The 25954-nt window shown below is 51.4% G+C and overlaps 2 long non-coding RNA genes across 2 annotated transcripts; one reads left to right on the top strand and one right to left on the bottom strand.

The window, feature by feature from the left end:
• Positions 1-5266: 5266 nt before the first annotated feature.
• Positions 5267-11373, top strand: LOC125092456 (uncharacterized). Its single transcript, XR_007124934.1, has 4 exons — positions 5267-5372; positions 8336-8389; positions 8473-8669; positions 10993-11373. It is a non-coding gene; the product is annotated as an uncharacterized LOC125092456 (long non-coding RNA).
• Positions 8721-25755, bottom strand: LOC125092457 (uncharacterized). Its single transcript, XR_007124935.1, has 4 exons — positions 25744-25755; positions 20079-20084; positions 12811-12820; positions 8721-8862 (listed from the first exon to the last, which is right to left on the bottom strand). It is a non-coding gene; the product is annotated as an uncharacterized LOC125092457 (long non-coding RNA).
• Between the last annotated feature and the right edge of the window lie 199 nt (positions 25756-25954).

The raw sequence follows: 25954 nt of genomic DNA, 5'->3' as shown, positions 1-25954 counted from the left end.
TTAGTCTTTGATAAGCTTTCGGGGTTAGGTCGAGGGTGGGGTCTGCTGCCAGAACAATTAAGGCCAGGACCCTCAGGGTGCAGGGGTCAGTGTAGCATTGTCCAATCGACCCATGGGAAAATCTCCCTCTTAGGGTAACTGAGGAAGACAGACCAATAAAGATGTCTTCTTCAGAGTCATTGGTGTTGCCTTTTCAGAGACTCGTGTGGAACTGCTCAAAGCTGTGAGGATAGGGGTGCCTGGGTGGCTCAGTCGGTTGAGCGTCTGACTCTTGATTTCGGCTCAGGTCGTGATTTTGGGGTTGTAAGATCGAGCCCCACGTCGGGCTCTGTGCTGGGCATGGAGCCTGCATAAGATTAAGATTGTCTCCCTCTCCTCCTCCCCCCCCGCCCCCCCCTCCCCGACTTGTGTGCGCTCTTTTTCTCAAAATAAATAATTTTGTATATTTTTTAAAAGATTATTTGTTTACTTGAGAGAAAGAGAGAGACAGACAGAGACAACAAGAGAGGAAACAGAAGCAGGGGGACGGGGAGAGGGAGAAGCAGGCTTCTCACCGAGCAGGGAGCCTGACATGGGGCTCCATCCCAGGACCCCGGGATCATGATCCAAGCCAAAAGCAGGCGCTTAACGACTGAGCCACCCAGGCGCCCCTAAATAAGATAATTTTTTTAAAAATTAAAGGGATGCCTAGGTGGCTCAGTTGGTGAAGCATCTGCCTTTGGCTCAAGTCATGATCTTGGCGTCTGGGGATCGAGCCCCACATTGGGCTCCCTGCTCGGTGGGAAGCCTGCTTCTCCCTCTCCCACTCCCCCTGCTTGTGTTCCTTCTCTTGCTGTGCCTCTCTCTATCAAATAAATAAAATCTTTTTTAAAAAGCAAAAAATAAACTGCCAAACCATGTGCATAAGAGGCGGTACCATTTTGCATTTCGAGCAGCAATGAATAGGAGTTCCTGTCGCTCCCGTGTTACAGGTTTGGGCTGTTCTAACAGGTGCATGGTGGTATCTCATTATTCTTTTGCTTGCATTTCCCTGATGACACATGATGGGAAGTATTTTTTCATATCCTTGCTGCCATCTGTTTATCTTCTTTGGTGGGGTGTCTAAGATCTTTGGCCCATGTTTTCAATCTAGTTGTTTTGTTTTTGTATTGTGGAGTTTAAAGAGTTCTTTGTATATGTCGGATAATAGTCTTTTGCCAACATTTTCTCCCAGTCTGTGGCTTGACTTTTTTTGTAGAGCAGAGGTTTCTAATTGGAATGAAGTCCAACTTATCAGTTATTTCTCTCATGGATTCTGCTTTTTGTATTACATCTAAAAAGTCATCATCAGGGGCCCCTGGGTGGCTCGGTGGGTTAAGCGTCTGACTTGGTTTCAGCTCAGGTCATGATCTCAGGGTTGTGAGATGGAGCCACAGGTTGGGCTTCTGGCTCCGGGCAGAGTCTGCTTGGGATTCTCTGTCTCTCCCTCTGCCTCTGCCTCTCCACGTACTTGTATGCACGCTCTCTCTCAAATAAATAAGTAAATAAATAAAGTCTTTAAAAAAAGTCATTACCACACCTAAAGTCATCAAAAAAACTTGTCCATCAACCCAAATAGAAGCTTTGTATCCGTCAAGCACTCTCTCTTACCCCCCTGCTCAGGCCCTGGTGACCTCTGTTTTACCTCCTGTCTCTGTGCATCTGCCTGTTTTAGATACGTCATGGAAGTAGAATCACACAATATCTGTTCTGCCACATCTACCTTATTTCACTTAGCGTGATGTTTTCAAGATTCATCCACGTGGTAGCGTGTGTCAGAATTTCCTTCCTTTGTATGGCTGAATAATATCCCTTGGTGTAGATATACCTCAACTTGTTTTTTTTTTGTTTGTTTTTTTTTTTTTTTTTTTAATTTATTTTTTATTTTTTTTATTTGACAGAGATCACAAGTAGACAGAGAGGCAGGCAGAGAGAGAGAGGAGGAGGCAGGTTCCCTGCTGAGCAGAGAGCCCGATGTGGGGCTCGATCCCAGGACACTGGGACCATGACCTGAGCCGAAGGCAGAGGCTTTAACCCACTGAGCCACCCAGGCGCCCCTGTTTTTTTTTTTTTTAAAGATTTTATTTATTTATTTGACAGAGAGATCACAAGTAGGCAGAGAGGCAGGCAGAGAGAGAGAGGAGGAAGCAGGCTCCCCGCCGAGCAGAGAGCCCGATGCGCAGAGAGCCCGATGCGGGGCTCGATCCCAGGACCCTGAGATCATGACCTGAGCTGAAGGCAGCGGCTTAACCCACTGAGCCACCCAGGCGCCCCTACCTCAACTTGTTTATCCATTCATCCATCAATGGACTCTTGGGCCGTTTCCACCTTTGGGCTATTGCAATCATGCTATGAAGGTGGTTGGACAATGCTGGCATGCTCTGAGTTCCTTTTTTTTTTTTTTAAGATTTATTTATTTGAGAAATAGAGAGAATGTGTGAGCTGGGGGGTGGTCAGAGGAAGAGGGAGAGCAGTCAGACACGGTGCTGACCGCAGAGCCTGACTCAGGGCTTGATTGCAGGACCTTGAGACGATGACCTGAGCTGAACACCCACGTGCCCCTCTACTTGAGTTCTTGCTTTTAATGCCTTTGGGTACACGTCTCGGGATCGAACTGCTCAGTCATAGGAGTGTATTACTGTCTTTTTTTTTTTTTTTAATGATTTCATTTATTTGACAGAGGGAGAGAGTATACAAGTAGGAGGAGCAGCAGGCACAGGGAGAGGGAGAAGTGGGCTCCCCAGATGTGGAACTCGATCCCAGGACTCTGGGATCATGACCGGGGAGGGCTGATGCTTAACCGACTGAGCCACCCAGGCGCCCTGACCTCATTACTATCTTAAGCGCTCTTTTAGGTGCCTTACATTCTACAAGGAAAAGGAAACAGTGACATGAGAAAAGAAAAAGGCAGCCCAGATAGACAACTCTTCTGAATATTTTGCTCCTGCGGGAAGCAGAGGCATGGGGTGGTAGCTGCACGGGGAGGCAGGCTCACGGGAAAGTTCTTTAAGATGGAAGTCACCAGAAAGGTTTGTATGCTCGTGAGACTGATGTAGAAGTGAGGGAATGATTAGTGCCATGGAAGAGAGAGGAGAAAAGCCCCCTCGCTGTGCGGACAACTGGGCATGGTGTTGGCTTGAGGCAGGAGCAGGGGACAGTCCATCCCCAGTGGCCAGGCAGACACAGCAGAGGTTGTGCAGGGTAGCTGGGCTGTGGGAGGCTGCATAAGTCGTCTTCAGCCGGCTTCGTGAGCCAGGAGGCCAGGCCATTGGCCTTGAGTGAGGATGGAGGAGAAGGCGTGGGAGGTACGAGGACATCGTGGGAGGTGGGAAAGTAGAAGGACGAATGGACTGGGCAAATACAGGATGACAAGTGGACAGTGTTAAGGGTGCAAAAGAAGTTCATGGTCATTACCTTAAAGTGGGCTCAGTCAGCGTGCTGGGGACTTTTCTCCACCTGCATGTGGGCCGGAGTAGGTGCTGGAGTTGGTGGGAGCCGGGCTGTGGTGCTGGGCGGCAAACACAGGGCAGTGGATGTGGGTCAGTGGAGGGTTCTGCCCCAGAGTGGTAGCAGTCCTTAGGCATGGCATTTGAGCAGCATCAGGAGGAAACAGAGGCTATCAGGTGGGGGAGGGACAGTGGGAAGGCGGAGCGTCAGTGATGCTGGAAGGCTGGTGCCATGGGAGGATGTCAGAGCAGGAGTCCTGAGGACATGAGCTGGATGGAGTGTCAGGAGGCCGCAGAAAGAGCAACGCGTGACCCTGAGTTAGAGGAGAAGCTGCAGTGTTTGGGTGCAGACCTCAGCTTTTGCTGTAGAGGTAAGTGATTGAGGGAGGCTGGGGACGAGAGAAGTGGAGGACTGGAGGGCAGAGAATGGAGAAGCCAGCCTAGCATAAGAATCATCTCCCCATAGATGGACCTGGCTCCCTCCTGGATGAACACCTGCTTCTTCTGGGTATTCTGAACGCCATCAATAAAGGTCAAGGAGAAGACCTGTGTTCTTTGCCCCTCCCTCAGCAGGGGTTCAGAGGGGGCTGTGGGTGGGAGACAAAGATCACCACCCCTCCCCCGAGCCTTCTACCCCACTCTCTTCATTAGGGGGGCATCCAGGGTCCTGTGTTTATTGAGCACCTACTATAGGCCAGGCAACAAGACTAACACTTTATTTCTTCTATGCTCAGCAGTTTACGTTTCTCTCGTTTTGCCTGAGAGGAAAGTACTGTGGGTTTTGTTGTTGTTGTTTTAAGTAGGCTCCATGCCTTGCGTGGAGCCCAACACAGGGCCTGAACTCAGAACCCTGAGCTCAAGACCTGGGCTGAGATCAAGAGTCAGACGCTTAGCCGACTGAGCCCCCCCAGATGCCCCAAAAAAGTAGTGTCAGTGGGTTCATTTTACAACTGAGAGAAATGGAGGCTCAGAATATGGAAACCCTGGTGGGCCTATAGCGGAATCTGAAACCTTAAACAGGCCGCCTCCCCCATAGTGGGCCATCTGGAGTGAACCAGATCCAGCCCCTGACCTCAGGCATGTAAACAAGTAATTGTAGAATTTACCACTTTCATTCTTTGTCTCAGGTTCCCCCTGGCCGCCTCTCCTGGGAAGCCCTGTCCAACCACACCTTCTCCCTTCCCCAGCAGCTAGGGTAACCCGAGTCCAGGGTTGCCCGGGACCCAGGGTTTTCTGGGCCTTTAGTGGTGAACTTGGGACGATCTGGGGCCTGCCACGATGGTTTGGTCTCCCCAGCTGCAGCTCAGCCGGCGACTGCTCCTCTAGCTTTTTTCCCCCTTCCCCTTCAGTGGCTTTGCTCATCTCTTGGATGACATTTGTTTGACCTCCACTGTCTCCTCGGGGGCCCCGAGTACTTCTTGAGCTCCCTCTGGGAGCCGAGCAACCAGTCAGAGGGAGATCAGAGGCTGCAGTGAAGGTCTGGAATGGGCGCTTTTAGATAAATGCCCTCAGCGTGCCCATAGTCGACCAGAACATCACCCCCAAACAGACACATCATTCACATCAACAGGCTAGAACATTCTGGGCTCTGCTAACACCTGGGGAGAAAGAAAAGGGCAATCTCTTAGGCAGGTTCCTCATTCAGTTCATTCATTCATCAAATACTTGCTGAGCACCTATGGGCCTGGTCCTCCTCTAGGCAGCAATGAACAAACCAGACCAAATCCCCGGCTTGGGTTTCCGGGTCTCCTGAAGCATTTGTCTCCCTGTCTCCTCAGTTAGAAAAGAAAAAGGCAGTGCTGAAAGTCTTCGTGTGCCCGGCACCCAGTGTGGGATGTGCTTCGTAGAGGTCTGGTAAACTTGAAATGAATGGCTGCTTGAGGGATCCTGGCTTCTGACATTAATGCCGTAAGTTCCACCCTGAGAGGTCTGCTAACTTTGATAAGGTCTCCCCGTGTGGAAGGCAGGTGCACCCCAGAGGGACAGGAGCCGACTGTGCTTAGCGCGCTTAGTGTGAAGGTGACCGCAGTTGGAAGATGGAGGTCTGTGGGGGGTGTAGGCCACCATGGCAAAGCGAAGGGGACCTCAGGGAAGCGGACAGCTGGCTTGCGGCCCCAAAGAAGCAGGGCCAGCGGAAGGCACCAAGCAACTGGGGGAGAGACCTTGGAGGAAGGTGAGCACAGTAAAGAGAAAATGGTGGCGCTCGTTAAAGATGGCCGCAGACTTCCTTCAGGACCTTCCTGATGTGTGCAGGGACCCCTCCAATGGGTTTAGCACTGGGGGAGAGAGTCTGCCTTGCTTTCAAATACAAGAGGACAGGTGGAGATTTATGGCCAAGGAGTAGGGCTGGAGTCACTGGAATGACCAAGAGGAAATGCCAGGGGTAAAAGGCATCCTGGCAAAACCAAGTCGATGGGACTTTTGCTGAAGGCAGGCCAGTGTGATGGGATAAGGAGGGTTGGGGGTGAGAAATTTGATCAGATACCAAGGGTGGGGGATTTGGGTTAGACAGACTCACCAGGCTTCTTGCTGAAACTGGACTAAGGAGGCAGAGTCACTGGGCCAAGGACAGAGCCCAAGGTTGAGGCCTAGTCAGGAGTTCTCGGGGGAGCCTGACTCAAGTTTGGTCAAAGGAGAGAGTCTTTGTCAGCACAAAGAAAGGCACCCACAGCTGCCACCCTCTGCTGGCCCTGAAGAGGGGGACCTCCGGGAAGAAGGTGCTGGAGGGGGGAAAGGGCTCAGAATTTTCCTCAGAACACATCCTGGTCCCACGCTGAACACGTCACCCAGGAAGGACTGTGAGCGCTGGGGTTCACATGCAGCTCCATTGTTGACTACGTGACCTGGGGCAAGTCCCTCTGCTGCCGCGTGCCTCACTTTCCCCATTTGGCAAATGAGGGTAATACTCCTATTCTCAGGATCATCTAGGGCAGTGGTTCTCAGAGAGGTCTCCAGACCAGCAGCATTGGCTGGGAACTGGCTAGAAATGCAAGTTCTTGTGTATCCTAGACCTGCTAAATGGGAAACCCAGCGGCTTTTACAAGCCTCTAGGGGATTCCCACGCACTCAAGTGCCGGAAACACCCTGCTAGGTCAGGCCAGCTAGGTCAGGTCAGGGCGTGAACAAACCCCTTGTAGGTGAGCAGCTCCTTTTCTCTACCCAGACCACAGGGGAGTGGATCCGAGGCCTACCCTCTGGGTGCACGGTAGAATCGCCTGGCCTCTTCCCAGACCAATTACTTCAGACTTCCTGGCGGTGGGGGATGCCAGCCACCACCCGCTTTTAAAGCTCCCCAGATGATTCTGCGTGCAGCCAGCTGGCGGGTATAAGAACCTCCTGGAAGGCTTGTTAAACACAGCCAGCCAGCCCCACCCCCAGGGCACCTGATTCCCTAGCTCTGGGATGGGGCCTGAGAATTTGCATTTCTTTCTTTTTGGATTATTTATTTATTTATTAAAATATTTTATTTATTTATTTGACACAGAGAGAGAGGTCACAAGTAGGCAGAGAGGCAGGCAGGGGGTGGGGGGATGCAGCCTCCCCGCTGAGCAGAGAGCCCGATGCGGGGCTCCATCCCAGGACCCTGAGATCATGACCTGAGCTGAAGGCAGAGGCTTAACCCACTGAGCCACCGAGGCGCCCCAGATTTTATTTATTTATTTGAGGGGGGGGTGGGTGAGGAGGGGCAGAGGGAAAGGGAGCATCTCAGACTCCCCGCTGAGTGCAGAGCCCGACATGGGGCTCAATCCTGCAACCCTGAAATCATGATGGGAGCAAAAGCCAAAAGTCAGATGCCTAACCAACTGAGCCACCCAGCCGTGTGGAGAATTTGCATTTCTAACAAGCTGCCAGGTGCTGCTGGTGCTGCTGCACTTGGACCACACCCTGAGATCCACTGGTGGAGCGTGGGCTGTAGATGATAATGGAGAAGGGTGGAAAGTGAGGGGGCTCAGGGAGAAATCCCAGATCCTTCCCCATTCCATTGCGCGGCTCCCTTACCTGCATTTTCTTTCTTTAAAGATTTTATTTATCCCTTGCCTGCATTTTTCTCAGGAGCAGGTGCTTTCTTTTATGTTTTCACTTCCCTCTGCTTCCAAGCACCCCTACTCAGGAGGGGACTAGGGAGCCAGGAGGCTGAGAGGTTTTCTGTGTGGTTTTCCATTGGTCCGCATTCATTCATTCATTCATTCAACAATCATTTTATATAACAAATATACATGGCAGGGTTAGGCGGGCAGGGAGTCCTGTTTTGTTCACAGCTGGATACGCAGATACCCAGTGTCTGACACAGAGTTGGTGCTCAAGAAATATTTGTCAGTGATGGGGCCGAGCTGTAGGCTAGTGCCTCCACCACGAAAAGAAGACACAGCCCCTGTCCTCCAGTGCCCAGAGCGGCGTGCCTAGCCGAAAAAGATGCTAAGCCTGTCTTGGAGCCTTTGGCGGAGGCCCCGTCCTTAGCTTTGGGGGTCCAGAAAAGGGCTTCCCCAATGGGAGGTATATGTCAGTTGAAATCTGAAAGACGAACAAACCAGGGGAAGGACAGAGACAGAGAGCAGACTGTCTCTCATGGGGCGGGTGGGGCGGGTGGCATAAAAAGTGGTGTAACCACTTTGGAAAACTGGTAGAATTGTACTCTTGACCTGTGAATGATCTGGGGCACCCGGCTCATTCAGTAGAGCGTGCAACTCTTGATCTCAGGGGTTGTGAGTTTGAGCCCCACACCGGGTGTAGAGCTTACATTAAAAAAAGTGTGAATGATATTTGAATATGGTTCGAATGGTGACTTCTATGTGGTAGGAAGTTTACCTCAGTAAAAACCTTTTTTTTTTCCCCATGCACTGTACTATTTGTGTTTCCCTGTACCGAATGAGATAAAACATTGCACCGACTGAGATACAATGCTGCCAGTACAGACCAAGGCCCAGGTAACTACCTTCCTGCCTCTACTCCAGGGGTAACAACCAAATGGAACTTCATGGCCGTCATTTTTGTATGTCTCTATTTGTAGGACACAGCCGTGTGCCTCTGCATAACCCACTGTGACGTGCGTAGTGAACGCTTTTGTGTCTCCGTGTCATCCTGCTGTCTTGCCGGGGCTCTTAGCTCAACCATGTATCTGCGAGGCTCCTCTAGTTGGCATATGGGAGGCCACCTTGACCACTCTCCATACTGTTTGGGTTCTATGGTATGAAGACACTCTACAAGGTCAGTACTATAGTATTTTTTAAAGATTTTACTTATTTTTTTAGAGAGCGAGCATGAGCAAGGGAGGTGGGCAGAGGGACAAGCAGACTCCCTGCTGAGTAGGGAGCCCGATGCAGAGCTCGATCCCAGGACCCTGGGATCACGACCTGAGCCGAAGACAGATTTTTCACCGACTGAACCCCCACGGGTGCCCCTTCAGTTGCTAGATCTTAATCCCATGCAGCTCCCAGTACTGCTGCTTTTCAAAGCCCATCTACCCTCGGGCTAGGAGTCTGTGGCTGGTAGGGGGAGGCCGGGGCTCTGCAGGGAGCAGGAAGGCTATACACTGAGGCCTGCCTCCTCCCCCAGCTATGTAACCTTGGGTAAATCACATCCTCTCTTGACCTCAACTTTCTCATCTGAAAAATGGGGTCTCTGCTTTTGTGTCTGAGGTACTTGTATCACGTCCCTTCCAACTCTAAAAAATTCTTTGCATCTTGAGCTGCCATAGAGATGGAGAGGGAGACGTGGGGGTCCAGTCACTGGGTTGGGAGGGGAGGGACTCCTACTCGTGGGCTTGGCTGCCCCATTGCAAAAGTGACCACATGATTCTTTGTAAAAGGAAGACAATTGCTTTGTCTTTCTGGATCATCGCCAGCCAGGAGAGGCCCAGGACAGGGAATCCATGAACCAGGGCGGCTGGCCACACTGTGTAACTCGGAACTACTTGTACTTGTGTCTGCGTGAATCAAGGCAACTCGGTGCCTTCATCATAGTAAGAGGAGATAGCCCCATGGACAGGGACACCTAGATGGACAGATTGGGGCCCACAGCCACGGCCGAGGAGGCCCAGGCCTGTCCTGGCCACCCTGGCTTGGATGGGAGTAGAGGGTGTGCTGGAGAAGGGAGCTGGCCCCTGCTGCTCTGGGCGTGGCTGGAGCTGTTTGCCTTCCAGGGAGGAGCTGGCAGGAAGCCCACCCTCCAAGTGTCCCCCGTGGGGCTGGCTGGTGGCTCCCATGGGTGTGACCAAGGTAGGGCTAGAGCTCAGAGCCCAAGGGCCTCTGTGCTAACTCAGCCATCTGGCCTCTTCCGTGGAGAATTTCTCTTCCTCCTTCCCACTACCCCCAAAGTGGGCTTCCTACGGCCTGGCTGTGTTCCTGTCCAACACACAAAGTCCTTGGCCACCAGAAAAAGTTACAAGGCCTGACCTGCCACGTGAGGTCTTGTCCAGTTCAGCCATAGCCACACGTCCAGGCTGACCTTTCCCAGGCCCAGCCATCAGGCACACCTGGCCCTGGCTCCAGCTGCCCCAATGTCCCCCCTCCCTACCCCCTTGGAAACATGGCCTGGCTAAGGCCGCCACCACACAGCAAAGGCTTTCCCAGTGTACCCTCACCTGCTGGTCTTGGACACGTGCCCCAACTTGCTTAGAACCCCATTGGTACCTGCTGAGCCCCATGCAGCAGCCCCCCCACCCCGCCCCCCTTTGACACCCGTAGGCCAGATTACCCACCTGTCTTCTCTCCTTGACCGCTGCCTGCATGACAGCAGGCCATATGGTCCCTGTCACAGCTGCACCCCCTGCAGTGCCCGGCACAGAGCTGGAGCCTGGGAAATAGGTGAGCAACGAGTGGATTTCTCGCCACCAGTGGCCTGCAGGGGTGGGAACTGGACTTCCCAGGCTATCAGTGAAGAAAGGGAGCTTAGAGAATTTCTTGCTCAGGTCCGGCAGCCAGCCAGGTGCAGAGCAGGTCACCTGAGTCCTGATAAATAGCCCTGCCTCTCCAGACACTGAAGAGAAAGTACTCGAAACAATTCCACCGTCGCATCTGCCGATGGAGGGCGAGAGCATGTGAATAAGTAACATTCGTCAGTGTAGCTGCATAGCGTTTGGGGGCGTTCTGAATTGTGTGTGTGTGTGTAGATGTGTGTGTATGTGTGTGTGTCCTCCCAAGAGCTTGCCCTCCTTCCCCTTGCTTCCCCTTTGCTACCTCATGGCCTCTGAGAATCTTGGCTAAGAGTTTGCTTCCTAAAACTTAAGGCAGTTGAGGAAATTCTCTGTGCCCTGAGGGAGCTTTTAGAAAGCCGGTGCAGGGGCCAAGCACCAGGGAGAAGCAGAGAGAAGCAGAGGGCCCTCCGGGGAGAGGAGGGAGAAGACTGTGTGTCTCAGAGCTGTGGGCGCAAGGCCTGTGTGGTGGTTAATTGTAGGGGTCAACTTTGCTGGGCCATGGGGTACCCAGATATGAGGTCAAATATTCTGGGTGTTTCTGTCAGCATGTTTCTGGATGAGACTAACAGTTAAATTGGTGACTTTGAGTAAAGTAGATTGTCCTCCCTAACATAGGTGGGCCACTTCCAAACAGTTGAAGGCCTGAGTAGCACAAGAGTAGCCTTTACCTACCAAACAAGAGAGAAGTCTCCAGCAGATGGACTTTGGACTACATCTACACCTTCGGCTCTTGACAGCCTGCAGACCAGACCCGCCTCATCAGCTCTTCCTGGAGCCCCAGCCTGCCCACCCACGTTGCAGATTTTGGACTTACCGACCTCTCTAAACCATGAGCCTATTCCTTATAATACATTTTTTTCTCTCTCTCTATATATATCCTATTGATTCTGTTTCTCGGGAGGAGGCCTACTACAGCCTGCTTCCTGCCAGAGCCTGGGTTGGTGCCCGCATCCATGCCCCCCGGCCAGGAGAGAGAGAGGCCTTGTACCCACTGTAGCAGGAAGGAACTTAAAAACCTTGCCTGGAGCTACAGTTCTTTTGGAGCCTTGGAGCTGGAGCAGCTCTCCCTGAATGGAGATGCTGGTCTTCCTCCCTGAACCCTCCCTCTTCCTCGGTCACCTGCCAGCTTGGCCCTCAGAACCCCAGAGCCTGGAGATGGATCAGGCGGCCCACGCTGCTCAAGGTGCCAGAGTCCCGATGTCAGCAGGAGGCAGGGCTCCTCCGTGTGCCTTTGGGGGCCGGACCTCTCCTTGTGGCCAGGGCACCTGGGAAGGCATGGGAGGGCAGTCTTCCCGGACATCCGGAGGCCCAGACCCCTCTGTCTTAGTCTGCTTGGGCTGCCATCGCAAAATACCACAGACTCGGTGGCTTCACAGAACTTTATTTTCTCACTGTTCTTGGAGGCTGGAAGTCCAAGGTCATGGTTGGGTTCTGGTGAGGGCCCTCCTCCTGGCTTGCACATGGCTGCCTTCTTGCCATGTGCTCACACGACAGAGAGAGCTGCAGCTAAGTGTCTGGGGTTTCCTTTTAGAAGCACACCACCCCACCATAGCAGGGCCCTACCCTCATGAACTCACTGAACCTTAATTTCCTTAATTAAGGGCCCAGCTCCAAATACAGTCACATTGGGGGTTAGGGCTCCAGCATCCGGGTTGAGAGGGACATCATTTGGCCCATATGACCCTTGCAGGTGAATTCTTTCCCTTGAAGGTCTCTGCCTGGTCACTAATACTGCTGAGCTCCCAGAGACTTTGGAGAAACAGGAAATGCTCCGAAAGGCTCTCTGGGTACTTTATGCTTAAACTGCCTGTGAAGCACTAGGAAAGTGCCACCCAGGGTTGTCCCCATCAGTCACACTTTCAGCACCCACCCTGATGGGCAGGGAAATCACTGGGGGCAGGGCAGGACTAGGGTTGGGGTCAAGCCTAGGTCAGGGGTATTTTTGTCAAGGGACTCAAAGTTCATACTAAGTCAAGGTGGGGAGCAAAACTCCGTGTGTGTGTTTGGAGGTGGGGGAGGGAAGGAAGAAAGGCACATGGCCAGGAGGGCAACAAGCTCAGGTCACACCAGCTGTCTTTGTAACCTCAGGTCGCCTCCCTCTGTGGGCCTTAATTTCCTCTTCTGCAAAAGGAAGGCCTGGATTAGATCACCCCCCAGGCTGCTTCTAGCCCTGACATTCTGTGATTTTCTAATTTCCTTCAGACTCCAGGGGCCTGCAGACCCCATGCTAATGTGCATGAATAAAACATGGGCGTCCTCAAGCTCGAAATATCGCAAGTATTTGCTCTGGATTTGTTCTCACTTCACTGTGTGGTAAGCAGCGTCCAGCTGGGGCCCCACGGCCTCCTGTTTGGATTGTTCTAGTGTGGCCGGGCTCCCTCAGGAGGCCGATGGTGATGTGGGGGAGGTCCAGCCACCCCAGCGAGGGATCACCTCCCTGTGCCTTCCCTCCCTTGATCCTCCCCCACACGCTTTGTTCTGAGGCCTCAGCCCCAAACCCACCTCCCCCAAGTTGCCCTGCCCGTGGGTGCTCAGGTACCTCATCGCACCGCACTGGGGCCGTCTCCCTCGGATGTCTGCCCCAGCACCTTCACACAGTACACGGCCACCTGGAGAGAGAGAACAAGCAGGGAGAGCAGCAGGGGGAGAGGGAGAAGCAGACTCTCCTCTGAGTGGGGAGCCCGAAACAGGGCTCGATCCCAGGACCCCGGGACCATGACCTGAGCTGAAGGCTGACGCTTCGCTGACTGAGCCACCCAGCTGCCCCTTAGGTTTTCTTTTCAAGTTATTTTTTGGAACAAAGGTTTGGGTTTACAGAAAAACTGCTCAGAAACTATAGAGAGGGCCCACATCCTTCCTCAACCCCTCCCCCACCGGCCCCCTATTTTTAACATCTGGCCTTGGTGTGGTACCTTTGTTACCATGGACCAGACAGTATGGGTACCTTGTTATTTAGTAAAGCTTGGGGCTTATATTAAGGCTCCCTCTTTGTGTTGCGCAATTCCATGGGTTTTGCCAAACGTGTGATGTCGTGTATCCACCATTACGGTACCATATGGGACAATTTCTGTGTCCTCGACAGCCCCTGTGCTCCCCCTAGTCATCCCTCCCTTCTTCCTTTCTCCAACCCCAGGCAACCACTGGTCTTCTTCCGTGTCACGTAGTTGGACTTATACAGTATGTAGCCTTTTCTGATTGGCTTCTTTCACTTCGTAACATGCATTTAAGGTTCCTCCTTGTCTTTTCATGGCTTGACAGCTCATTTCTTTTTAGCACTGAATAATATTTCATTGTCTGGACGGACCATTCAATAGATAACATTTGTGACTGATGGATGGGCAGAAAAGACCGGAAGCACGAGATGAACGGCCACCCTCCAAACATACGGTCGGTAAGAAATCTAGGTCTTGGGACGGTTCTCGGTGATGTACACAGTGTGTCCCATGGAGAAAATCCAACACCCTGAGAGCTGAATTTTGAGTATTAGCTGCGAGGCAAACTACTTTTATTACCCAATGCTTCTTTCTTAAATAATTGCATTTAAAATAGGATTCAATTAACGATTTTTCTACAGCAGTTCAGGCATGTGTTCACACTAGAAATTACCTGTAGCCATATTAGAGATTGTGAAAACAGGGACACTTTGGAGAGTAAAGAGGGGGTGCTATTAATAATTATGCTCAGACAACAGGTGTAAGCCAGGATGATCCCAGATAATATATAGTCTTTCTATTTATAACTGGTATCTGTCTGCTTAAAATAGCTGAGGGAACACGGGATATTTTTGTATTTCTCCAAAAATATTAGTTGGTGTATCATCCGAGGTTACATTAGCAGTGGAAACACAAAGTAACAAAGCTTAGCTTATTTTTCACTCAAATAAAGTCCAAAACATGCCTGGCTGACTGGCAGGGGTGGGAGGTGGCAAGGCATGGGGGCTCTGCTCCGCGCACACATTCAGGGATCCCGGCAGATGGAACCTCTACTGTCTTCTATGTGTACCTCTCAGGTGGGCTGACCAATGGTCTCTGTTTGTTGAGGAGTGGGGGTCTTCCCAAGACTTCCCAAGTACTGTAGACTCTCAGTACTAAAACCAGGCCAGTTTCTGGGAAACCAGGACAGTTGGTCATCTATTTCAAGGTTGCCCTGAAGATTGACATCCAGCTGCCTGGGAGAGGAGGAAGAGATTAATAGAGAGAGAGGGAGAGGAGGATGGCATGGCTGGCTTTTCTGGGCCAGACCAGTTATCACTTCTGCCTACTTCCTATTGGCCAGAACAGTCACATGACCACACCTGGCTGCAAGGGAGACTAGGAAATGTAGTCCAGTTGTGTGCCTGTAGCAGGAAGAAAATGGGTTTGGTGGCGAGCTACTACAGGGCCCTCAGATTGAGATGGACTTTTATCCTAGCTGGCTTGTGTCTGGGAGGGACTGGTACCTCCCTTTTGTGACTCTAAATCTCACTTGCCTAATAGTCAGTGGTGTTCAATTTGGGGTGTCCATATGGCCCAGGCCTCTGCCGGTGGACAGTCTTGAACTCTCCAGGATTCTAGGAGGGTTGGGGGCATGGCATTGTGGAGGTTACACCTGGCAGCTGCAGGAACCCACTAAAAGGGAATCAGGATGTGAGCAGGGAGGTACCACGTGAGAGGGTCTTCTTGTGCGGCAAATGGAGACCTTGCGGTCTGCGAAGTCAGTACACGGCTGCACCCATGTTGAACACGGAGCAATAGAACCCGTCTTCAGCATGAGCACCCCTGTGGCTGTGTTCTTTCCAGTCCTTAGCTCTCATAGTGTCCCAGAGAGGTGGGTTCGGGATGTCAGCCCCACGCCGGGGGAAGCTGCCATCTATAGGGTGATGCCACACGCTTGACTTTTGTAGGTTCTGTCCTCCCCTGGGCACCCTTGATGTAGCCGGGGATCAGGTACAGAAGGCCGCCTTCAGGTGCCTGACTCCAGGTGCTCGGATACAGACACTCTCCAGCTGCCCGGGTGAGGGGCGGGTGGTGCCGGAAACAGAGAAGGAAAGGATACTACTTTCTCTCACTTCTCTGTCTGGACGCCTCCTGTGGGGTGGCAAGGCTGGGAACTGATGGGAATGTGCATCAAGGGGCGCCTGGGTGGCTCAGTGGGTTGAGTGGCTGCCTTCGGTTCGGGCCATGATCTCAGGGCCATGGGATCGAGCCCCGAATCGGGCTCCTTGCTTGGCAAGGGGGGATCTGCTTCTTCCTCTCCCTGGCTTGTGCTCACTCTCACTCAAATAAATGAATTAAAAAGAAGAGTGCGCATCAGAAGGGACCAAGAGGGACCTTGGTATCTGCAGCTGCCAGCCAAGGGACCAAGGGTTCTTTTTTTGGAGTGTGGGCTTGGAACCCAGGCCTTTCTTTACTCCTTCTTTGGGGTGGGAGTGGGGGGTGTCACAGACTCAGTAGGCCACTGTATTAGTTTTCTGTGGCCTCTGTGACAAATGACCACAAACCTGGTAGCTCACAGTTCTGGAGGCCAGAGGTCCCCAAGCAGCATCCCTGGGCGGAAATCCGGGGGTCTGAGGACTGAGCCTCTGGAGGCCCTAGGAGAGACTCTGTTTCTTGCCTCTTCCAGCTCCTGGCGGTTGCGGCCTTCATCATTCCAGTCTCTGCCTCTGTAATGTCCCTCTGCCCCCCGCCCCCCCGCTTCTTGTGGCAGCATTTCCGGTCCGTCCGAGTAACCCAAGTATCAGAGGAGGGGAGGATGGGAAGGAGGACACCTGCTCCACGCCTATGTGCTCCTGATCTCATCTAATTTTTCCAGAGCCTTCTGAGAGGGTATTCCCAGTTCCACTTGACAGTGTGAGGCTCAGAGTGGTTGAGTGACTTACTAATACAGCAGAGCGGGAAAGAGATGAAACTAGACTTAGATAGGGCTGTCTGACTCCAGAGCCCCCGTTCTTCCATGGAAACACAGGAAATTCCACGAGGGCTGGGCTCAGTTGGACTACAGCTAACCATGCACGGTGAGCTTCTCCCTGACATAACAGTCTGTCCTTTTTGCCTGTGCGATACAGTGATTTATAAGAAGAAATATCTATTTGGTCTTTGTCCCAGTTTCTGGTTCAGAGCTCCTAAAAGCCTTGGGGATTTCGAGAGTCTTTTGTTATGTTCATGAGGCAACTTTGGGAACCCTCACTTAAGGATGGGGGCTGGTGGCCAGGGGAACTAGCCTTGAAGAGACAGTTGGAAATTTCAGTCCCAGCCCTGACCTCCGGGGAGGGGAGAAGGGCGGGAGATTAAATTCAATCACCAATGGCCAAAGATTTGATCAATCAAATGTGTAACGAAGCCTCCATAAAACCCCAAAAGGACAGGGTTCTGGGAGCTTCTGGGTTGGTGAACACGTGGAGATGTGGGCAGAGTGGCGGGCCTGGAAAGGGCCCCTACCTTGCCCACCCTGTGCATCTCTTCCTTCTGGTGTTCCCTGAGTTCTGTTCTTTAGTAATTGGTGATCTAGTGAGTAAGAAGTTTCTGGGTTCTGTGGGCCACTCTGAAGGAGGAAGTCATGGGAGCTCCCCATCTGTAGCTGGTTGGTAAGAAGGACCGGTGACAGCCTCGATCCAAGTCATCAGAAGTAGGAGCGGGGCAGTCTTGTAGGACTGAGCTCTTGCCCTGTGGAACTTGAGGCTGCCTCAGGGTAGACATTATCAGAACTGAGTTGAATTGTAGGATGCCGCCCAGCTGATGTCTGGAGAACTGGCTGGATGTATGGGGGAAGCCCCGTCCAACACACATACTGGAAATTGGGTCCAGGAACCCAAAAAAGCCTGTCTCTGGGCTCATCCCTTGGCTTAGGGCTAACAAAGCCTGACCGCAGGCCTGAGTATACATTCCACAGACCCAATCCCTGGAGAGCCCCCCCCCTTCTTTCAGGGAATCCCTTTCCACTAACATCATCTCTTGGTTTCACAGATAACGTCTCTCGTCATCCACCCCCTCATTTTTGGCTCCTTCTTTCATCTCCAGCTCAGATCAAGCCATCGCTTCTTTTCATCCCTGGTGTTCCGGAAAGCTCCTTCTCTCTTTACCACTGTGTATTTGGTAACTTTTTCATCTATGGGAAAACTGGCTTCACACGAAGAGACACACTTCTGAAGCTTATTTACTAGGCTCATGCCTCAGATGTGAGGATGATAGGAGTTGAAGGATGAGGAGTTTTACTTCCTGCTTCCCCTCTGGACTCCCTTTACACTGAGTCAGTTTTTCCTGGTTTTTTTTTTTTTTTTTTTTTCTTTTTAAACCAGTGTGTAAATAAATCCAAGCCATCTACCACTCCTCTTTTTTGATGAGAGCTGGGGATGGAGAGGCAAGCTAACTTTTGCATTTGAGACTTTATGGCCTCTTGGGCAACCAGATTAGCAGTTGCTGGAACACACACACCCTGTTTTAGACTGGCAAGGGTGGGCCGTCAACCCTCGGCATAATAAATGATAATAATTTCTCCGCCTTCACAACCCTACACCTTGCTCTACATTTAATGGGTGCCATCTAAAGGCATCTGGGAATTTGTGGAAAGGCCATGCCCTTAGTCTGGTCTTCGCTTTGAGTCATTTTGAAACTCAGAGGTTTCTCCAGTGCCATCTCTTACTTATTCGCAAAAGAAAATTTGACTGAATATTTTGTCCTGCGTAACACGCGTCACTCTTAATGACCTCTGATATCTTGTTCCTCACTTTCTGCCACCTCGCCTTAGGGTTGAGGTTTTAATCTTGGCAAATCCTCATTTCCAATACCAATTTCTATATTAGGATAGGATAGATTATGCTGCAGCAACAAATTAAGCCCCCAATCTCAGGGGCTCAGACAGACAGAGGTTTCTGTGCTCCTCCCATGAAGAAGTCCCGAGTGAGTTGGGCCACTGTCCAGGGCAGTATCCAGGATCTCAAATGCTTCGATCTTACCATCTCGATATGCATCCTCTCTGCTCGCTGCTGAAGGTGAAGGTTGCACAAGCTATTTTTAATGGCAAAGCCTGGGAGGAGTGCTGTACATTATTTCCACTTACAGCCCATTGGCCAGAATCCTATCACATGATCTCAGTCTAACTTCAAGGTACATTGGGAAGTGTAGTTTTTCTGTGAGTCCAAAAAGAAGAAAATGAAGCAGTAGTCCACGAATATATTAAGATTATTTCTGGGAGCCTGGGTGGCTCAGTTGGTTAGGCAACTGCCTTCAGCTGGGGTCACGATCTCAGGGTCTCAATGTCCCCCATTGGGCTCCTTGCTCAGCGGGGAGTCTGCTTCTCCCTCTTCCTCTGCCTCTCTCCCTGCTCATGCTTTCTCTCTCACTCATTCTCTCTCAAATAAATAAACAAAATCTTTAAAAAAAAAAAAAAGATTATTTCTTTCACACTCCCTTTGTGGGGCTTCCCACTCCTGTTTATCTGTCCCTGTCAGGTGTCTAATGCTCCCTCACTTATCCCCTACGTCCTGTGCCTTTCCAGATTTCATTTGCACTAAGGAACATAAATGGCTGATAATAGCCTAAAATGTGACCCCTCTTACAGGCAGTTGTGCATTAAAGCAAATTTTAAGCTTTTTTTCTAGAGTGTTAATGCTGTGATTTGGGATTTTCAGGCATGAGGAGGCTAGTAGGAGAAATATTTTTAGGGTTTATGAAATGACAGACCAGGCAGGTCCTCTGTACTATCTTTTGTGTGCCATTTTGCCATGCCGGGGGAACATTAGTGTGAGATATTTTGGACTCAGGGGACATCCGGCTAACAGTATGAGTGGCCACGAGTGTTGTTAGATGTGACCAGACCATTAAAGCGTGATTTTCATCTGGCTGTCGAGAGGTTATTGATATGAAGTAGGGAGAAATTACTGTCCACTCCAGCTGATTTGGAATCAGCTTTCTGATCATCCATCTGCCATCCTTCCCCCACTCCCTCCCCTCTGCAGAATGCAAGAGGCTCAATCCACAGTGGGTCTATAATGGGCCTCATGAGGGATGGGGGGGTTGGGGCAGGGTTTCCCTGAGGTTCTGGGGGTGCCGAGGTGTTTTGTGTTCTCACTGTCAGACTCTGGTTCGCCCATGGCTGTCTTCGCTCATGCTGGCTCCAGCCCAGGGAGAAGGAACGGAAAGCTCCTTTGACTGCACCCATTCCCCAACACATACTCCAGCCCTGTGGCGCCTTTACCGTGTGAGCACCTAGTTAGAACTACATTTCCCAGAATTCCCATCTCTGTGCCCATCAGGTGAGGGTGGGCGGCAGGAGAAATTTGCAAGAGATTTAGGAGATGGAGGTGAGGCCACAGCAGCTTTTATGAGCCAACCTCACTCCTGTTACTGCTGAGCCTAAGAGTCGAAAGGTCACCTTTGGGGCCTTAGGGTATAGCCAGGCCCCTAGCTATTTCTGCTTTTTCTGGATCTTCTCCTTTGGCTTCTGCAGATCCTGGGGCAGGTGTCTCTGAAGCTCAGGTTGAGAGTGCCACTTCTCCCATCCCAGAGAGGTCAGAGGCAGTGAAATGTGGACTCTAGCTGCGCTGGTGGGTTCCAGTTTGTCTCCGCACTTCCCCACACCAGCCTCCCACAGGCCCCAGTGAATCCTGCCTTCTGGTATTTCTCTCCATGAGTCCTTCTGCGTTGTACCGAGTTAGTCTATGTGTTATCTGGACGGACCATTCGATAGATAACACGGTGAGGATGACAGAAACAATGGGATGCCACTTATGACTTAAACAACAAAAGACACGGCACCTTCCATCTTAGTCTCTCTGCCTCTGTTTTTCTGAGATCGCTTGAACTGAGGAAAGTCAGCTGCCATTGTCAGGAGGATCCCTGTGGAGAGGCCCATGCAGTCAGAAAGTGACGCCTTTGGCCAACAGCCAGCAAGGCACTTGAGGCCTTCCAGCAGCAGATATGTGATTGAGCCCTCTCGGAAGCAGATGTCCCAGCCCTGTTTATGCTTTCAGATGACCACTGGCTCCAGCAGACACCTGAATCGCGACCCATGACAGACCCTGAACCGGGACCACTCAGCTTTACTGCTCTGTTCCCAACCTTCAGAAACTGTGAGCTCATAACTCTTTATTGTTTCAAGTCACCAGATTTTGTTGTGGTTTGTTACACAGCGATAGATAGCTACTGCGGGGTCCATTGTTTTCATCTCAGCTGCTGGCCCTGGTGCTCACAGGCCCTCGGGCTTTCACCCAAACACAGGCCAACGCTCTCATATGGGCAGCTTAACCAGCCCCCACAATTGTGTTGGGCTCAATCCCACAACAAACCCCTATTTTGTATCACTCTGAGTGGTTCTGCTTCCTTGATCAAACCTTACTTGATACCACAAGAAACTAAAAGGAGAGATTCTTCAGATCTTCATGATTGATTTTCCCTACTGCACTGGTCTCAGCTTTTGAGCGGAACCACCCTAAGAGCTTAAAGAGAAATACCGATGCCCAGACCCTATCTCTGGAAATTCTGATTTAATTGGTGTGGCCTGTGGCCAGGGCTTCGGGATCTTAAAACTCTCAGGTACTTACAATGTGCAGGTGGGGTTAAGAGCCACCGGTGTAGTCTGGCTGACTCTACCAGTCCTGTTAGGTCTCCACTTCTCTAGCCATCTTTGGGCTGGGGCAGAGTCACCCAATCTAGACACCCATGGTAACTTTCAGCTGGGGACTCCACACCTAGAAGTAGGGGCCACAGGAAATCTTCCCACCGGTGGTGGTAGATGCAGCAAGACTGAGTTCCCAGGGTGGCAGGACAACTTGGCAATGAACCATGGTGTTGGTTCTGGTTCCTTCATTCCATCATTGCTTTCATCAATGCTGTGAGAATTACCCAACACCACTTTTTTTTTTTTTCTTTTTGTTTTGAGAGAGAGTGAGAACGTGAATGGAGGAGAGGGAGAAGGAAAGAGAGAGAGAATCCCAAGCAGACTCCCTGATGAGCATAAAGCCCAATGTGGGGCTCCATCCCCCCACCCCGAGATCATGACCTGAGCCAAAATCAAGAGTCAGACGCTTAACCCACCAAGCCACCCAGGTGCCCTTTACCCAACAGCTTCTTGACTGCATTTCTTTCTGCATACATTATGGGACCTCTGGGGTCTATTCCAACATTGAGAGTCTGGATCAAGCAACTACACTTCACATGAACTCCCCGAGTGAACTTAAGGGTATCTAGCCCTTATCTGGGCCTCAGTTTCCTCATCTGTCAAGGGGAGGGCTGTGTTAGATGGGCTCTAGACCCTTTGTTTTGGGTTGGGTTGGGAAACAGGCTCTGAGATGGAAACTTGTGTGCAGACGGTTTCTGGAGGAGTGCCTTGAGAGTCAACACCTGTACGAGGGGTAGGGAAGCAGGAGTGAGCAGACGAGGGCCTGAGCTATGATGCTCCCATGATCCCCTGGGAGCCTTGGAATGGGTATGGCCCTTCAGAGCTGTCCTGAATTGAGGTAAGGGGCATGAGCCTTTGTACCCCACTTGGCCATTGAGTATGGTCTGCTCCAGGGAGAATAGTGTGACTTTGAGTGAGGCAGCTCTCTTGAGCACTTTCTGGAGAGGGAATCAGTGGAGAGCTGTCAGTAGCCAACCCCCCGGCAGCTGGAGGAATGAGTCCCTCAGGCTTGAAGAGGTGGGGGGGAGGTTCTGAACAATGCGCCGCATTGAGTGCTGCGCCCTTCCAGCTCAGTCCATGAGCCTACATAGCCTTAACCCCAGGGTGACCTTGAAGAAAGGAGTAGATCTCTTAGTCCCTTTGGCAGACACCCCAGGAGGGTAGCTGGAAGGTTCCAGGAGACCACAAGCTTGATTAAAGCACAGCTCTTCTTAGAACCTCCCTCTCATTAGCAGAGGGAGAGCCAGGGGAGGGGTACTATGGACTTACTCCAAAGAAGCAAGGCCCCAGGGAAAAATTAAAAGCCACTCTTGGAGGAAGGAGTGGCTTCCAGAAGGAAAGTCTCCCAGGTATCACGCTCAACTCCCAGGAGCACGGAAGATAACAGAGCTGCAAGGGACCGTGGTCGCCATGGTAATGGCATCTTGGATTCCAACTGAATGAAGAAGCTACTAGCCAGCCTGTCAATTACACAGCGGCTGCACCTTCAGTGGGAGCCAGTCTCCAGCTGGCTGGGGCAGGGAGAAGAGACGGCCCTCCTGGGCAGGCACAGCAGGCTTGTGGGAGTGCTGATGTTCAGGGGTGTGTCTTCACATATATGATTATAAGGGCGTCTGTGCACATGTTTGCAGATACAGTATGGAAACCCGAGTCCGGGGTACATGTATGTTGGGGCTGGGGCTCGGGTCTGCACGCTGGGTCTCGGGTCTGCATGAACATGGGGCAGAGCAGATGACTCCACTTAAGAGGCATGATGTCAGGGCCTCTTCGTCCTTCTTCAAAATATCCGCAACTGTCATTGTCCACTCATCATCCGAAAGCCATTTCTTTGAAGAAATGTTCTCCCTTCCATAGCCTCCTTTAAAATGCAAAGAACTATTGGGGTGCCTGGGTGGCTCAGTCAGTAAAGCCTCTGACTCTTGATTTCAGCTCAGATCATGATCTCAGGGTTGTGAGATCAAGCCCAGCATTGGGCACCGTGCTCAGTGGGAATCTGCAGGAGGATTCTCTCTCCCTCCTTTCTTCTGCCCTCTCCCATTTCTTCCCCAAAATAAATAAATAAAATGCCAGGAATCACCGCTTGACCAAGAATGGTGGGCTTCCCCAAAAGCTAGGTCAAGAAGCAGAGGGGGGAAAAAACCAACAAAAACAAAACAAAACAAAACAAAACTAAAAGAAGCAGAGGGGAGAAGCTGGAACTTGCTTAGTGCCTCTCACCTGGTAGGTGCCCAGCCCATTGGTCCGCATTTACTTACACTCGAGTACGTGAATAGAGGGCTATGGGAGAGGAAGGCAACCGGGAGACAGAACAGTCTCATGGGGAAGTGGAAGGGTTCCTGATGCTGGCCTCAAGTCAATTCCATTCCATTTCCTGAGCTCCTTTCTTCAGAATTGGGCTGGGAGCAGATGGTGGGCTGGGCAGAGTAGAGCCCTCCAGAAGCTCAGAGTCTATTAGGGATGGGGGCTCCCTTCATGGGTTTCCTCCAGACACGTCTGCTGTAGCCCGTGTGGCCCTTCCAGCAGTGTGACTGGAGCAGCTGGTCCTCCTGGCCACAGCTTAGCTGTGGTGACAGACTTCAGGAATGTTCACTGGGCAGCAGAACCAGGCCAGCCCACCTGGCAAGAAGCAGAGTCTGCTCACTCGTCTTGACGCAAGGCCACACCTGGTCTGTCAGCCGAGGGCTTTGGTCCTCAAGAGATATCTGCAGGGCTCTCAGCTCCCATCACCAACCCCCTCCCCCCTCCTCCTCTCCTTCTGCTCCTGATTCTAGGCTGGGACTCTTCCCCAGATACTGGCAAGCACACCTGGCCTCTGCTTTCTCGAACTCCGGCTCCTTCTCTCCTGAGCTCTGCTTTCCCACTTGGCCTCGCCACCTGTTTGATGGGAAAGGCCTCTGGATCCTGCCCTTGCAGCCTCCCTGCTCTAAATGGAGAGGAGACCTTCCCTTCCCAGATTAGAATCATCTCCATCCTCTGCAATCCTCCAGCCAGTGAACTGAAGACAGGAGGAGGGCCATTCAGAAGATCGGGGCTTGGCAGCCTTCCCCGGGCTCATCATGTCAAGTCGCTAACTTTCCTACCCCATCCTGCTTGGATTCTCACCCACTTCCAGACTTGCTGGACATTGGGTTCAGTTCAACAGCTGCTGGAGGACGTACTGTGAGTCCAGGACCGTACGCGTGAAGAGATAAGAAGGAAGTCCAGCCGAGCCCGTGACACTGGCCACCGTGGGAGCCACTGCAGGACTGAGCATCTCCGCTCTTAAATGGACATCTTTCTTTGCCTTTTCACCTGTCTGGGTCAGACCTCAGAGAACCCTTATGATCTGGGCACATACCGGGTTTCTGAACACCAGAACATGGGCCCCAACCCAGGTGAACTGCTTGACACTAGCCCGAGTGGGGCCTCGGGTCAGTGAGGAGAATGCAGAATTTTTAGGAAGCATTATGGAAGGGGAAAACCAGTTAATCTTCTTTCATACAATCCTCCTTCCCCAACTACCCACCCCTCCCCTGCCATGCCTTTCTTGGTGCCCAGGAACAAATGTCTCCCCACCGCTTTTTTTGAGAGAGAGAGAAAGAGCACGAGTGTATGCGTGAGCAAGGAGGTGGGGCAGAGGGAGAGGAAGAGAGGGAATCACACACAGGAACCATGACCTGTGCAGAGCCCAACATAGGGCTTGATCTCACAACCCTGAGATCATACCTGAGCCAAAATCAAGAGTTGGACGCTTATCTGACTGAGCCACCCAGGCATCCCAATCTGACAGATTTTTAAAAAGTCTCACATTTTTATAATGCTGCCTAGTATTTTCAGTACCTCCACAAACATCATTTCTCTGCCCAAGCTTAATGTGAGGTCTGTGGAGTAAGTGTTTGATTCCCATTATACAGATGAAGTTACCCACTGAGGCTCAGAAAGTCCCAGATTAGGCACCTGTTTCAGTCAAGATTAGATAAAGAGACTCAAAATAGCTGTGACTTAAACAGATGGAAGTTTACTTTTCTTCGCCATCAGAGTTGGGGAATAGGCAGTTCTGCTCCACAAAGTCACAGGGACCAGAGATCTATCTATTGCTTTGCCAAACCTGGGATGTAGTCCTCACCTTCATGCTCCAAGAAGGCAGCTGGAGCTCCACCCATCACATGTGCATTCCAGGCAGCAGAATGGAAAGATGGGTGAAGAATAAAAAGGGGGGAAATAAAGCATGCCCTTTCCCTTTAAGGACACTTTCCAAAAGTTGCACTCACTGTTTCTGCTTTCACTCTAGAATTTAGTCACCCAACTGCAAAGAAGGCTGGAAAAAGTACTCTGCTCCAGATGATCATGTGCCCAGGTAAAAATTGGGGATCCTATGCCTATGAAAAGGGGGAGAACATATACTGGGGGAGAACCAGTCATTCCTGCTTTAGTGACTTTGTCATCAGGGGGAGGAGTCAACTTCTGAATCTAGTTTTCCCGCCTTCTTTCTCCTGCATATCATGTGGTATCTCTTATGTGTAAGAGATTCCCAGAACCATAGCATTTCCTCACGGAGAAGGACTTTCTGAAGGTCCTTCTGTTCTCCCCTGGTCACATGCCCAAATTAGCCCTAAAACATCCTAGACTAATGGCCGTTGCCTTTCTGAAACATCTCATAGACCAGTCCATTGGGAAGGAGCTCTCAGTCAACAAAGATCTTTCTGTGATTGGGCCCAAACCAGTTTCTCCGGCTCCTCTGACCACTGGTCCTCATCCTGTCCTTCAAGACCTGTCTGAGCAGAAAGCTCCCACTCTTCTCTTCCCTCCTCTGGAGAGAAGTCCTTCAGATGTTTGAAAAAGACCCTCCTGATCCCCCCAAGTCCTCTCCTCGAGACTAAATGTTCACTGTTCACTCACCAGTCTTCAGCTGGCTGCTGTTGCAGTCCTTCACCTTTCTGGACATCTTCCCAATGAGGGCTGCTCCTCTTATAGTACGGCTTCCACGCTAGGATACACCCCCAAC

The sequence above is a fragment of the Lutra lutra genome, chromosome X (assembly GCF_902655055.1).
Source record: "Lutra lutra chromosome X, mLutLut1.2, whole genome shotgun sequence".
Classification (NCBI taxonomy): Eukaryota; Metazoa; Chordata; class Mammalia; order Carnivora; family Mustelidae; genus Lutra; species Lutra lutra.
The sequence above is the reverse complement of the archived record's forward strand: the minus strand, read 5'-3'. Positions and strand labels throughout refer to the sequence as shown.